The sequence below is a fragment of the Numida meleagris genome, chromosome 2 (genome assembly GCF_002078875.1).
Source record: "Numida meleagris isolate 19003 breed g44 Domestic line chromosome 2, NumMel1.0, whole genome shotgun sequence".
Classification (NCBI taxonomy): Eukaryota; Metazoa; Chordata; class Aves; order Galliformes; family Numididae; genus Numida; species Numida meleagris.
Window position 1 is genome coordinate 55,086,421 of NC_034410.1, and position 16,667 is coordinate 55,103,087.

Sequence of the window (16,667 nt, forward strand, 5' to 3'; positions counted from 1 at the left end):
TTTATTCCATATTTGAGTCAATAACTGAGGATATATTCTGATAGTTTTGTATTTTGATCTTAGGATGGTCTTGCAAGATACACAATGTCTTCATGAGTATTCTCACAAGTGCACAGCACTTCAGCAGAGTTTACGTGAATACATCAGGCCAAAATAACCATGTAATTTAGAACAATCTATCTAAACAAACAAACAAACAAAAACAAACAAACAAAAAAAACCCAGAAAATACATTTCTCTTAGAGTCCGATCCAGTTTGGCACTGAACAGGTTTTAATTTCAGCTTATTTATCTTTTGTGCTGATTTGTTTTTTTTTTTTAATTTTTGTAGCAAAATCAATTTTATACAAACTAATCAAAATGCTCAGAACAAATAATTTTGGATATTTTGAAGATAATACTATCTGAAGATATCATTCCATAGAAGCTTCTTCAAAGAGAAATTCTGGCAAGTCTTCTAACACTGCATGGCGGCCAGGAAGTTTCCTCTCCATAGTAGCCTTCCTCTCCACAGTGGTATGGGATCTTCTTGAAATGTACATTCCTGATTTCTTATGTTGTGTATACTCTGTCAGTTCTCCCTGTTGAGAAAAGTGATAGGAATAGAGTTAATTTCCTAAGCAGAAAGAAATCTGGCAATCTCTTTTCTGAGACTGACACTTCTAAAAGACTTGAGGGTGCACTCAGCCCCATCACTGAGGTCATTAATGCAGATATTAAATAGCACTGGCCCCAGTATCAACCCTTGGGGTATACTAGCAGTAATTATCCTTCAGGTGAAATTAATGCTACTGATCGCAACCCTTTGAGTCCATGAGTTCAGCCTATTTTCCATCTCTTAGTGAGAGTGTTGTTGGAGAGAGTGTTCAATGCCTTGCTGAAGTCAATGTAAATGATACCCATGCGCTCCCTTCATCTGTCCACCATTCTTCTCATTACAGAAGGCTATCAGATTGGTACTGCAGTGTTCATCTTGGAAATGGAACTACAGTTACTGTGAAGCTAGCTAGATACGTAAACCTGAAATAATGGTTTGTTTCCCTCTACAAGTGACTCTCACTTTACGTGACAGACCATAAGAACTGGGAACAAGGTAATGCAGAGGGAGTAGCTCTAAAGAAAGAAGTAAACTATTTGCTTCCCACATCAGGCTCCCACTAGTGACACCTAAGACACAGTCTTGATAGCCAGCTTTGTCCTAGGTTTTGTACTTTGACTGGAGCAGGGCTTGGAAAATATCTGCCTTTCTTTATGGGGGAGAATAGAAAGGGAACTTTCATTGCTTTATTTATATTTAATGAAAATGCTTAATTAAAAATTGTTTAATTGCATTCATAGTCCAACTTCTATCTGCTACTTTCCCTGCCTTTTTTACATTCCAAATATTGGTTAGTAATCCATAAGTCATTCATTGCTGATTTCATGAACTGTATTTACTGCTAAGCTATGGATGTCATTTATTTTACATGAAGTAGAAATTTTATTGCTTTATAAGTCTATAGTAGAAACTGCATATAATGGTTAAGATCATCAGCTCTCTTCAGCATATTCACATGTGAATAGAGACCTGGTCATCAGTGGTTGGACTGGATGATCTTAGAGGTCTTTTCCAACCTTGGTGATTCTGATTCTATGATTCTATGATTTATTCAATATTAGAGGGAGGATTAGCAGCTTCACAAAGTAGTGCTACTGTACAAGAGGAAACTGATTCACTGCTGGACTTCAGGTAAAACCAGGCTCAAGCATAAGTGTGTTATCGTGAACAGGGCTTGAAGTGTCTTACCTTCATAAAGTCAAACTTGTGTACATCAGTTTAAAAGGATTAGGGTCTAAATTGTTAGCAAACCTCTGAGATTCAGTGAGCTGCAACTTTCTTATTGTGAATAATGATTTTAATTTGAAACATTCTGTTTAATTTCTGTTGTTCAAACTCAGAAGTTAGCTTCAAAAGTGTGTAAGTTATGAAACAATCTTACTGTCATCCTTTTATTCAAATCTGAATAGCATATAGAGTTGCAGTGCATGAGATGAATCAAAGCAGATATCAGTATGGAAGCTGCAATACAAGAATAAAGATTTTGGATTTTCTGTCATGTAGCATTCGTGTAAAAATAATATCTGGTTTAGGAACAAAATGAGGTTATTGCAAATGGAGTTATCACTTGATTGGGCAAAAAGAAGATCTGTACTCTTTTTTTGTCATTCTAGGATTTGTCTACTTATCCAGAAGCAGGCATCTTATCTTGATATCATAGTGTGTAACATTCCAGCTAACAGTTAATAGCATTAGGATTCAGTACAACACTACATTAAGGGGAAGACAAAGAATGCAGATGTATGTACTTAGTGAGAATCTTCTCTGCCACATGTGCTCTTCCATCAGCAGTTCCTGTAAAATTTGGTCAACTACTCAGTCAGATTAGAGATGCTGTTGCTGAACTCATCAGAAATGAATGCTTTATATTATATCTTGTATTCTGGTACAGAGAATAGAGATAAGCAGCATCCGCTACTTGTTTGACTTCTTGATCTGTCATAAGGCCAAGCATAACTTGAAATGGTAGAAATGCCATTGTGCAATGATAACTCCATCAGGAAAGATATTTTTTACCTTGATCAACAAATTCTTCCTGCTGGAAGATACTATTCAGAATGAGAAAAGAGACACATTTAGTTTTTGCTCAAAGCATGCTCGCCTTGATACAGGGGAAAAAAAGAAAAGAAAAGGTACTTCAGAAGAAGAAAACATTATGTATAAGAGTAAAATTATCAGTTGTTCATTTACTGTATCTGCCAAAAAAGACAGTGCATTTGGCTGCATGAACTATTTATATTGGGCTAGTTATCTAGTTGTTTTTCAAGGAAAACCAGGAAAAAAAATGGTTTTATACATAACTCTGTGACTTGAAATAGGAAGAATTACTAGCTAAATAAATGCTTTTGAAAGCCATCAGTAGGATAGTTGTAGGCTTATTTTTCCAGTTTAACCTACTTGTGATATTCTTTGAATATTTCTTAATGAAATAAAAGGACATCTTTGGAGAAGATAGCTGGTAGTGAAATTAATCTGAAATTTACTTCATTGCTACTCTTCTCTCCTGTCTTCTTGTGAGAGTGCTCTATACTAATACATACACAATGTCTGTGAATAGAAAGAGTTTCGAAGTTCCATCATTTTTTCAGCTACATTATTTCTTCCTTATCAAGTAAGTAGTATCCACAATTTAGGATAGACAGAAAATATAACACAGGTTAGTGTTTTTTCACAGGATGTTATGTCATTTCTGTATTTGGGGGATTTTTAAGTCAACTAGTTTTTAAACTAAAATTCATGCTGATGGTTCTTGCATGCTCAGGCTGTACCAAAATAAAACCAATGACTTTGTCACTCTTGGGTTCCACAGGAAGTTTCAAAGCAAAAGCTCAGGCATACATTTATCTGATTTGCATCTGCCGTGGCTGTACTATATGAGAATGTAAAATCTATGTCCCAGCTTCTGCTGAAACTTGATGCTGACGGAGCTATAGTTGTATAGATGATTCAAGAATATTTATATTGTCCAATATACTTAGACAGATACACATGTCTAGGTTAGTATCTTAAACTCCTTACTTAGGTCATGAGGAAGTTAGATGTTGTGAAAGATCAGGTACCTTGATTACAGGCTGAAAGTCACTCTCCTTGAGCTAACAATTTGTTGGAGTGTTTTATAGGACCCATGGTCTTCTATTAGGCCCCAAAGTGAAAAGTATGAATTCTACCTTCTATGACATTAATTGAGAAAGTCTGAAAGTCTGTACTCAAAAGTATTTTAGAGTCATCAACACAAGGAACATTTATGATGCAGGTAAGTCCTGAACATTTAGTTCATCCTGTTTGGATAGTTGTAATAGATAATAGAATTGGTGTGCTGGCTGGAAACAAACTATGGTGCATGTCATACAAACAGATATATGGTTTGGGGACTTTTTTCAGTTACTGGTCTAAATCAAGAGAGATACTGGCTGTTACCTTTTTACTTAAGTGATTCCAGAAGTAGTGTCTCCTATTTATTTCCATGGAAACTGCAGCAGATGCAAAGGCAGAATAACATTGCTTGATAGAGCAAATTCTCTGCTACCAAACACTATTTTTCAACGTAGTTGCAACTATTAGTTTATTCGTGCAGATGAGCCTATCAGAATACTCTTCATTTCATGGTGTGACAGAAGTACACATCCATCTGGAACATGGCTTATCTTTCACATTGCTGTTGCCACTGCTGAAATGTACCACTCATAACCTCATTGTGCTCACATCCTCTGGTTTCCATAAGCATAGAGCAAGGTTGATGAATGTCAGTGGGTACCATTTTCTCCATATGGACGAATTCAGTGACACACCTTTTCTTCGTATGCACTTCCATGTCAGACGCCATTTTGACAGACTGCCCCTCTGCTGCCATCTGTCACACAGCAACAACATGGAATGGAGTATTGGCGGGAAGGTTCAGCCTCTACTGCCATACCACCACCATCTGCCTCTGATGTCACGGGCCAACATAATGAAATAGAAGTCATTTCTTTTGGAGTAGCCCTTTTATATTATAATTGGCTTTTATTTCCAGAAAATGTAAAACTAAATGCTCCTGAGTGACACAGAAGTTATTCAGAAATACTTTCGGAAAGAATCTGCACAGGCTCTGGGAACCCCAAGAATTCACAGGAGCACTGTGACTTTCCCAAATGTGTTATCAACTAGCAAAATAGTGCTGTAGTTGGAAGAATCTGAAGGTTATCATGCAAAATGTGTTTATATTATTGAAGTAAGAGGAAATGATGGTAACTCCCAGAGCAAGGGGTGAACTTCCTCTTCTGAATGTCCTGACTTTCAATACCCTATCCCAAAGCAAGATTAGCCCTGATCATTTTCAGAAGAATCAGGAATATTTTTAATGAACAAAGAAGTTATCATCTTCAAAATTAATAGTCCACCAGATTCATGCATATATGGTTATAAAGTATGAATTTTACTAACAAAATGACATTTCTTTATTATCTATATTTTTTAACTACTTCTTAAGCTTTACATTCCTTTCAATGTGATTGTTCAAAACTTTTTATTATTTTCCTTTTATTTTTCTCTTCTTTAATATAGGTACTTATTTCCTCCTTGGTACTTGTTCTGTCTTTTTACCCTTGAGCCCCAGATCATAACCACTGCTACTTGCAACATTAACCATTCTTAAAAACTTCACCATATGATTAGAAACCACCTCTTTTAATTTGGAGAAAGTTTGAGCTAACAGAAACCAGTTCAGATCTTGCTCCTATTATGTACCCCAGCTCATCACTATTCCCCGTTGTCTTCAAAGTAAAGCTTAGATTTCAGGTTTGGTTTTGTTTTGTTTTTTTCATTATTAACCTGCTTTTTTGGCTTTATCTGGGCTGCTCTTTCTAGGACCAGATGGTAGGTATTTCACCACCTTCCTGAGCTGGTGGGCACACAACAGCAAAAACACTTAAAGAATACTTTCTTTTGTGCTACTACAAATAAATAAAGTATATTCTTCAAAGTCAGCAGTGTTGTTGGATTAGTATGTCCTTTAATATAGAGAAAATAGGTTAGTAGAATGATCATTTGTCACTTTATTTTATGTCCAGTCTATATTAGACCCAGTTGTGCAATAGATAACACTCAAAGCCTTGCTTAGAATTTCCATAGGTTCAGATGGTTCAAAGATGTGGATATATGAGAGCATAGAACCCCAAAACTGTTTATCCAGATATAGGTAAATATTTCAATGTAAATGTTAAAATCTAAATGCTTTGGTGATACCAGCTTATCATGGTCAATAAATAGCCCTCTGGCCCCTTTCGTCTAAGTATTCATTCTGACCTAAAAGAAGAACCACAGAAAAAGATGTTCTGTTTTTTTCTCAAAAGTGGACTTGTGCCAATGGAATAACCTTATTCTTCTTTAGCCATCTGTAAAATAAGAGAGAGATTGTTGTAGATCTGTACATGTGGACTTCGTAAAATGAAGCTTTTGACTCTTATTATAAATGCGACTGTATAAACCTTGCTGAACTTAAGGCAACTAGCTCTCTCCCAACTAAACATGCTTCCAGCTTTCCTGGCTTCATCTTAAACTAGAAGGGCACTTCATCTCTACGTATCAAGAGATCAAGAGTCTTAAATCAGGTGGAAGTTTGAACTTTCACATAAATACTGTTTCTAGACCTTTCTTCCTTTCTTCCTTTCTTCCTTTCTTCCTTTCTTCCTTTCTTCCTTTCTTTCTTTCTTTCTTTCTTTCTTTCTTTCTTTCTTTCTTTCTTTCTTTCTTTCTTTCTTTCTTTCTTTCTTTCATTTTTGTCAGGGAAAGCTCAGAAGTGAAAACTCAAAATGCTCGGTAGCCATAAAGCCATCAAAACTGCCCCAAACTTATTACTGTTTGAGAACAAATTAATGAATATTTTTGGTAGATGTACAGCATGCAAAACAGCAATACAAAAACACTGCATCATAGATTTTTGCTGAAAAGTGATAGTTTAAATACAATCTTTCACACAATCCTGCTGTAGTGTTTATTTCTTTGTCTAAATGTAAAGTGATAGAACCTGATATCTCACCCTGAAAACAATTGTTTACAATATTCATGCACATAAATCTGCAGGGGAAACAAAATACAGAAAATTCTTGTTAATGCAGTACATTTTCTGGTAATTTTATAGTCTAATTTTCAGTGGTTCCCTACAGAATGAATGCTGTTCAGAAAGCAATTCTATAAAGTACTTTGTGAATAACTATTATCGGCTAATTATTAGAAATTGCATGTTGTTGTTAATTGCATAAATAAATTGTTTTATCTGAAAGCCATTTAAAAAATGTTGGGTGTTTGAAGCATATATGGTTTTGATGCTCCTGTATAAAACATTTAACTGTTTAGCTCAAAAATAATGGCACAGTGCTTTAAACCATTTTTACACTCTATTGCATTGAAAAGAAAAAGAAGAAAAAATTCAAAGGTTTTTTTGTGTGTGTGCGAATTGTAGCCTGATGAATATTCAAATTAAAAACTGTATTATACTTATTTGTGAAGATGTTTTCATGAGATTGTTCTTAATTTTGAGGGGCTGGCCTTGATAAACTAGAACCTTTAACTCTTCTTGTTTGAAGTTGGTCAGGGAATGCAAAGTGTTTTTTTCCTAGCTGCATATGTTGATTATTCTAGCTTTTTATGTACATCTGGGCAAAATCAAGAACTGTAGAAGTTTCTCTGGCAGTCATTGTATTCCTTCAACTTTGTAAACTCAAGAATAAACTGAGGTGGAAAGACTGAGTAGGCAGATGTTTTCCATTGACTTCCCCTGGGTCAGAATTTTATATTGAGAATCTATTTGTGCTATAGATCCAAACAGGCCCTGTTTCTGTTCTGCAGTAGTAAATTGCAGTGGCACATGAGGAAAACGCTCTTTAACCAGGAAAAGGATATAGCTGTATGTATTGCCTTAGCATTTGTGCAAATATTGAGTTTATGCCTGCTAGTGTAAGCAGTGAACTTGACCTAAGAGTAATCTTGAACTGGATATGAATGTTCACATTTTGAATGCTGCTAAACCAGGTCTATTTTGTACGTGAGAAAACAGGTTTAATCACACAAAGAGAACTGGAACCAAGGATAATAGATATGTGCAGAGGGCAGAATCTGTTCACATGAGTGTCTTTATATAAATTACTTGTACAGCAAATGGTGAGAAATGGGTATTTCTAATCTAGTTTGCATCTATTCCTAAGGTAGACATATGAACTGTGCCTTCTAGACTCAAATAAGATGAACATCACTTCTGTAAGGTGAATTAACTATCATTGTGAAGGGTTATGAACAAATCCCTCGAAAGTACGTAGATTGCTCCAAAAGTGATGCCTTCTATTTCTTTGCATGGAAATCACAATCTCACAACAGATACAAAGAGCACAGTAACACTGTTTGATAGAGCAAATTCTTGGCTACACAACAGTATTTTTCAACACAGTCACCACCATTAGCCAATCAATATGGATGAGCTGATCAAGATGCTTTTCATTTCATGATGTGATGTATATGCATGGCTTTCTGTAACATGATTTGTCTTTCACGTTGCAGTTGCCGCTGCTGAAACACACCACCCACCACCTCACTGTGTTCTCATTCACTGTTTGGTTTCCATTGTCAACGGTTTACGGGCGTTAGGCCCGATTCCGTGACAAAGGGGACGGGGGACCCAAGGGCCCACATCCCGGGAAAAGGGGAAAGGGGAAAAGGGTAGGGAGATGGCCCTGAGAGCAAAGAACAGCGGCAACAATCTGAGGAGAAACAAACTAATTTACTAAATAAAATATCGGAATGCAAAACAACACACTATAATACAATATAATTACAATTTAAGCTGATAAATTCAATACAGAGAGAGAGAATGTCCCAAAATCAAGGTAGGCCTTACTCTACTACCGACGATAAGACGGCTGGAGAGCGAGGTGCTGCCAAGACGAGAGACGGCGGAAAAAGGGACGAGGTCTCGTGATCTGCAAGTTTTTATACTGCGAGCTTTTATCTTTTCCCTCCGGCTGGAAAATGGTAACAGAGGAGCAAAGTGCCGTGGGGACTGTAGTAGTCCTTCTCTTCTGAGAACCAGGTACATTCACTACATGATGTTATGATGTGGAATACCAATAACCGAAAATCACAAAACCATGACATCCATAAACATTTAGCAAGCATCCATGGACGTCAGTGGGTGCTATTGTTCTCCACACAGAGGAATTCAGTTCCACATCTTTGTTTCATACATACTTCCATGTCAGATGCCATTTTGTTAGACTCTCTGCTATCCTCTGTCACATGGCAACAAAATTTAATGGAGTATTGGAGATGTTCAATCTCTACTGCCATACCACCAACATCAGCCTCTGATGTCATGAGCCAACATAATGATATGAAGCATCGCTTCTGGAGCAGCCCTCCTAATTTCCAAATGTGTAACGCAAATGCCTGTTATTAGTAACAGCCAACGTGAATTTACCCATGGCAACTCTTCCCTCACCAACCCAGTTGCCTTTTGTGATGAAGTTACTAGCTCTGTGGATAAGGGGAAATGAGCGGTTACTGTCTGTATTCACTTTAGAAGGTCTGCTGACAAAGTTTTCCACAATATCACTTTAGTCATATTATTGAGATAAGGACTGGATAACTGGATATGAAGGTAAATTGTCTGGACATAGGGGTTGAATGGTTTTGTGGTTTAGCCCGGCAGGCAGCTAGGCACCACACAATCATTCACTCACTCCCCCCTACAGAGGGGTGTGAGAGACCACTGGAAATAAAAGAATGTAAAACTTGTGGGTTGAGATAAGGACAGTTTAATATGAAAGAAAAAGAAAAAGAGATAAAGAAAAAAAAGAAAAAGGAAAAGAAAAGGAAAAAAGAATACACAGAAGAAGTGATGCACAGCCCAATTGCTCACCATCAGCTGACTGAAGCCCAGCCAGTTCCCAAGTAACGGTAGTCCCACTTGCCCAACTTCTCCCCCAGTAACTCCCCCAGTTTTATTGTTCCATTTGATGTTATATATTATGGAATATCCCTTTGGCCAGTCTCAGACAGCTATCTTGGTTCTATCCCCTCACATCTTCTTGTGTAACTCCAGCCTCCATGCTGGCAGGGCAGCATGAGAAGGAAAGAAGTCCTTGGATCTGTGTGAGAACTCCTCAGCAACAACTAAAATATTGTTGTGCTATCATTATTCTCATCCTAAATCCAAAACACAGCACCATACCAGCTACTGTGAAGAAAATTATCCCAGCTGAAACCAGAACAAAAGATTTTGATTTGTGTTAGAAAGTCTAGTTGGTAGCAAGTTTAGGATGACATCTGTAAAGGTTTGTAGCTGGAGCAACAGTATTTAATTAAAATTTGTGGGCCATACGTACTTCAGCAGAGTAGCTTCAGAACAGGGTTGAAAATCAGAAAATCATAGAATGACTTGGGTTAGAAGGGATCTCAAAGATCATCTAGTTCCAACCCCCTGCCATGGGCAGGGTTGCGAATGGCTAGATCAAGCACTAGATCAGGGTGCCCAGGGCACCCTCCAGCCTGGCTGTGAACACCTCCAGGAATGGGGTATCCACAACCTCTCTGGACAGCCTATTCCAGCACCAGAGCACCCTCTCAGTGAAGAACTTCCGCCAACATCTAATCTAAAACTATTCCCACTTGTCCTATCACTATCAACCCATGTAAAAAGTTGGTTTCCCTCCTGTTTATAATCTCCCTTTAAATACTGGAAGGTCTCCCCAGAGCCTTCTCTTCTCCAGACTGAGCAAGCCAAGCTCCCTCAGCCTGTCTTCATAGGAGAGATGCTCTAGCCCTCTGATCATCTTTGTGGCCATCCTCTGGACCCACTCCAACAGCTCTACAGCTTTCTTGTGGTGGAGGCCCCAGGTCTGGACACAATACTACAGATGAGGCCTCATAAAGGCAGAGTAGAGAGGAGTAATCAACACCTTGCACTTGGCTTTGTTGAACCTCACTAGGGTCCACCTTTCAAGTTGATCAAGGTCCCTCTGTCATATCAACTGCACCGCTCATCTTAGTGTCTTCTGCAAACTTGTTGAGGGTGCACTCAATCCCATTATCTGTGTAATTGATAAAGATTTTAAAGAGTACCAGTTCCAAGACAGACCCCTGGGAGACACCACTTGTCACCTGTCTCCACCTGGACATAGAGCCATTAACCACAGCCTTCTGGCTACAACCTTCAAACCAATTCCTTATCCACCAAATAGTCCACTGTTTGAACCCCTATCTCTCAAAGTAAGAGAGAAAGATGTGGTGTGGAACCATGTCAAAGGCCTTGCAGAAGTCCAAGCAGATAATCAGCTGCCTTCCCTTTGTCCACCAACAGAAGTCCAGTGATGGAGTGATGGCAGAGAACAGCAGAAAAGACCCTGGGAATCCTGGTGGACAGGTCAATATGAATCAGCTGTCTGCCACTGCAGCAAAGAAGGCCAACTGCATACTGGGCTGTATTAGCAAGATTGCCATCAGCAAGTCAAGGAGAGGGATCTTTCCCCATCAGTTTGGCATTTTTGTCCAGTTTGGAGCTCTCCAGTATGAGAGTCACACTGATTTGTAGATGGTCAAGACAGCTGGAGGACATGCCATATGAGAAAAAGCTGAGAGGGCTGAGTTTGTTCAGCTTTAGGAAGAAAAGAAGTCTGAGGGACATCATAATATTGCTATCTACAACTACTAGATAAGAGGTCATAGAGGAGATAAACTCATATTGAAGATGCAATAGTCACAAGTTGAAACAAGGAAAATTTTGATTAGAGGCCAGGAAAATCTTCTGCACCATGACAGATATCAGATGCTAGCACAAGTTCCCAAGAGAAGTTACTGAATCTCCATTCCTGGAAAAAAATCAGAACTTGCCTGACAATATCCATCTGAATTTGTTCTGAACCGGAGTCAGAAAATGTATCTACAAAGATCTCTTCCAACTTAAAATGTTCTGTTTCATGCTAGAAAGCAAAATCTAAACTTATGTTTCTATGCTATAAAGTAAATAAATAAACAAACATTTTTTGGGAGGTGGGGAAAATACTAATTGCCATTTAGTAGTAATCACACAGTACTACCTTTGTGACTAGGTAGATTTTAGAGAACCAAAAATGCTAACTGGTATGGCACTCAGGTAGAGGGAAGAAGGAACAAACAAACAAAAAGAGAGAGAGAGAGAGATGACTATGTGCACCACAGTTCAGAAAGTAGTACTGAACTGAAATCAGTCTGCAGTGCTTGCCGATGCTTTCTTACAAGTTGCCTTCTGCTGTCCTCTGTGCTGATTTTTATGTAAGTCACATTGTAACCATTAAAAATTATGGGTATTTGTAGAACATACCATAAAAAGTCATATTACAATTGATGTAATCTATCTGGGAATTTTCATAAACTATTACAGTATAATGATGCCTGATAGCAGTGCTATAATTAATCTAAAGATATCATTTCCACTAAAACCTCTTATTTTCCAGAACTTATACATCTGATGAAAATTCCTCCTAGGTTGAAACTAGATACACAGGGTCCTGACTGTGGAAAGAATTATTTGCAATACCTTAACAGAAGAAAATATGATCATTTCTTATGACATTTTGAAATGAGTTTTGCTTTAATAAAATAAATGCAGCAAGTAGAATCTGGAAGTGACGAATGCCTGCTAGCTTTAGTGGAGATACTCTGAGATGCACAAGACATTGAAATATCTGCGGGTCACCTGATTTTCACTAGTTACACAGCCTGAACCAAATTTCCTGTTGTAAAATAATGGCTTGATTTACTACGTCTTTCTTCTTATGTTTATCAAAAATGTGTCTGTGGATTTCTCTTTGGCATTCAGGAACAGTTGAAAAGCACAAAAATGTTCTTAATATTTCAGAAGTGATTTTATTTAACTTTTTGAGAAACATTTTTCCAAATAATAGAGAATAAAGTAATTATTTTGTCAGAGAAATGAAACTTTTGGGTACTGTTATTGAAAAAATCTGAGCAATAATTCTGTTGCATTCAGTGAATATCCAACTATTGTACTAGAGAAACATAAAATGTCTACAAGCCAACAAATGATGAATACATATAAATTCCAGTTTGAAAAAGATCTCCCCAAATAGTGCCTGAAAGCAGAATGTAACCTCATCCTCTTCCATTATGTGGATGGACTTTCATAACTTTTTACATCATCCTAAGACAGAGAAAAGGAAAAGGATAACAGTTACGACTATATCTGATCCTGGGGTGCATTAAAAGGAGTGTGGCCAGAATGTCAAGGGATGTGATCCTCCCCCTCTACTCTGCCCTGGTCAGGCCTCACGTGGAGTACTGCATCCAGTTCTGGGCTCCCCAGTACAAAAAAGACAGGGATCTCCTGAAGAGAGTCCAGCAGAGGGCTACAAAGATGATAAAGGCCTGGAGCATCTCCCCTGTGAGGAAAGGCTAGGTGACCTGGGTCTGTTCAACCATGACAAAAGAAGACTGAGAGGGGATCTTGTTAATGTTTATAAACATCTTAAGTGTGGGAGCCAAAGGGCCATGGCCAACCTCTTTTCAGTGGTCTGTGGGGACAGGACAAGGGGAAATGACCATAAACTGGAGCATAGGAAGTTGTGCACCAATATGTGAAGGAACTTCTTCGCAGTGAGGGTGACGGAGCACTGGAACAGGCTGCCCAGGGAGGTTGTGGAGTCTCCTTCTCTGGAGATATTCAAGACCTATCTGGATGCCTACCTGTGCAACCTGGTCTAGAGAGCCTGCTTTGGCAGGGGGGTTGGACTTGATGATCTCTAGAGGTCCCTTCCAGCCCCTACTGTTCTGTGATTCTGTGATTCTGTGATTCTGTGATATGTTGTACTGAGGGACACAGCTTAGTGGGAAATTCTGGTGATAGGTGGTCAGGTGGACTTGATGATCTTAGAGGACTTTTCCAACCTTGGTGATTCTATGATTCTGATTCTGTGATTTAAACTCAAGAATTATCAAGAAGTGGATATTGACTTTGATATTTCTGAATGTGCTCAGTAGGTGTTTAATATAATATTGTAATATCTTTGTATTTAATCTGTCTCTGTTAAATGTCCAAAACAAAATTATTATACACAATTTACTTATGAGCTTTTGATTTGAACTCTTTATTACATTGCATACTGGCAGAAAGGTGTGAGAAGTTAAAACAAAACTTCCATGATAGCTCGCCCAAGAGGCCTTGTGATACGCTTTCATATGATATTTCCTCAATAAATATTGGTAGAAAGTGAGCCACAGACAGATATAGGAGGAGGCAGTCCAATAGAATTAAATCAAAATGAAAGTGTAAATATGCTGATGATGATTTTAATTTTTTCTAAATTATTCCACCTTATCAGGAACTTCACTTTATCCCCAGAACATTATTGGCAGGGCATGACCGCTGACATCTCTTGTTCTGTGTTGCTCTTGTGTAATTGCCTTGTTTCATTGCTTCAGCTTTGGTTGGAAGGCATTAAAAAATTTAGTGAGTGCTGCTACATAATCTTTACTTGGTATCTACTTGCTTTCAAGACTACAGTGATCTCCTGTTTCCTGCCTGGAACTTTTTAATTTTTCACCTGCCTTGTGAAACAGATTCCTAGACAGCTTTAATTATTTAACAAAACCAACAACTTGGTGTTCTGCAACATCAGGGACTTTTGTTAAATAAAATACAATTGAGTAAACACGAGACTCTCATCCTTCCCTGATCTTCCTCCATTTCTTCTATGAAAAATGAGAATAAATGCACTGAGCCTTCATGCTTTCAGTACAAACATCAGTATACTTTGTTTCTTTATTATTTGCATTGAGGAAATTTTTTACCATATAGGGACTTACAGTTCAACAAACTGATGCCTCATTTGAATTTATTTGTAAATAACAGTATTGCTTCTCACGCATTAACAATGTGTCACATGGATATCGCACTATGTCCAAAGTTTAGGACAGACTATTTTTTTTAGAAGTCAGTTTCTCTTTTGGAGGTATACTTCCATTTTGTAATTAGAACAATGCCTTCCTTCAGCTTCTGTTGGATATTTCATTACCAACCTGTGACTTGACAGTAATAATTCGATTAGAAGAAGTTAAATTGGAAAATATTAGGTAAAAGAAAAACAAACATCAGAGACAAATATTCTTTGTTAAGTTATTAAAAGAAACTAAAAGAAATTAAAAGAAACCTTTGTTTCTGTAATCCTAACCTAAAATATAGATAGTTCTGATAGCATTGCTGATTATTTGAGGGTGTTTGGTGCTTTCTGTAATAAAATAATTTGCTGGTTCCTATATGCTTTTTCCAGTTTTCCATCTATTCTAGAATGTTTTTCTAGATAAAAAAAAAGTGCTATAGAATTTATATAAGCAAAAGTAGAGCCATAGTGGCTGCTCTGAGTACAGTGGTTGAGAATGGGTCTGGGCAGCAAAAATGAGGACAGAGCTTACTACTCCTGTGCCCTCAGTTGGCACAGCTGCTGGACTGAAACAAGCATCAGACTGTAAAAGAGAATGTAGATCAGGGAGCCAGACCCAACTGGAGGGGAACTGTCAGGGGACAAAACCGTAATTAGCTGCTGGTGATGGGAAGGTGGAGACTGTGACTGAGAGCAGAGCAAGGGTGAGACTAATAGCACCTCTTCTCTGGCCGGCTGGTTTTCTTTTTTTACAGAAGACTGGAATGGAAAGAGGAAAGGAGGTAGTATAATAGTTACGATTTTAGTTTCTGCTGCACTCATGCAGTCACCCAGAGTACAAGATTGATCCACTGTCGAGTTATTGCAGTAATGTAAAGAATTAAATGTAAATAATGCTTCCATAAAAGTATAAATAAGAGAAGGGGTCACAAAAGACAGTAAGTAATAAATGCCACTTATTCTTCTTACTGGCAAGCTGCAGAAGTATTTTGTCCTCATTTTCTTCTCTCTGCCATTCCAGCTCCATCCTCTCTAATGATCTTTCTGCTGCTTTGGCTCTGACTGCTCTGAAACACATACAAATGTTTTCTTTCTTTCTCTTATCAATACAATCCCAGGACACAGCTATGGGTATTAACAAAGACAAACTCTGCTGATGTATGGTTTTGCACATATTTAGGAAGTGCAAAGTAGCAGTACACTCCCACTTTAACCAAGCCCAGGATTTTCATGAGATGCAGTACCTTTAAGACTAAAACTCTGGCAGTATGTATTTACATGGAGAACCAGAACAAAGACTTTTGGACACCATCAAGACTTTATTAATTTTTAATCACACACACACAAAACTGAATAAATGCTTGGTTTAGGAAAACAAATTGCAGGCTTTGGACAGGGGATTGTCAGTGATCCTAGCAGTTCTCTATGTGCATGTATGTCTCTATGTAAAAATATGTAGGGAAATATACTTGCTCTGCAGAGAGCTGCAATGTGTGTCTTAACGGGGATTCACTGAAGCAATGTCAAGGATTCTGAATTGTGGAAAATCTTGTGGTCACACATGGCCAAACACACTCATAAAAATCAGCCCTTTTGTTTCTTTATTTCAGAGCAAGACACTTTAGGGATTGCCACATTAAGAAAGAATCAGAATCAGAATTGTTTGAGTTGGAAGGGACCTTTAACATATAGTCCAACTCCCCTGCAATGAACAGGGGACATCTACAGATAGATCAGGCTTCTCAGAGCCTGGACCAGCCTGACCTTGAATGACTTCAGGGAAGGGGCATCCACCATTTCTCTGGGCAACCTGTTCCAGTGCCTCAGCACCCTTACTGTAAAAATATCCAGTGTAAATCTCCCCTGTTCTAGTTTGAAACCATTTCCCCTTGTTCTATCACAACAGACCCTGCCAAAGAGTATGTTCCCTTCTTCCTTATAGTCCCCCAAGTAGATACTGAAAGGCTGCTATCAGGTTTCCCTGGAGCCTTCTCTTCTCAAGGCTGAACAGCCCCAGCTCTTCCAGTCTGTCCTTTTAGGGGAGGTGTTCCATACAATCACAGAATCATAGAATCAGCTAGGTTGGAAAAGACCTACAAGATCATCCAGTCCAACCATCCACCTACCACCAATATTTCCCACTAAACCATGTCTCTCAACACTATATC

The 16,667-nt window shown here is 38.2% G+C and overlaps 1 long non-coding RNA gene across 2 annotated transcripts in view; it reads right to left on the bottom strand.

The window, feature by feature from the left end:
- Positions 308-16,667, bottom strand: part of LOC110394787 — a 55,396-nt gene continuing 39,036 nt past the window's right edge. The window contains exon 3 of one of the 2 annotated variants that reach the window (XR_002435889.1): positions 308-581. This is a non-coding gene — a long non-coding RNA (uncharacterized LOC110394787). Of the gene's footprint in view, positions 582-15,455; positions 15,567-16,667 lie in introns of those variants that run through there. The other variant, XR_002435890.1, reaches the window with a different exon arrangement.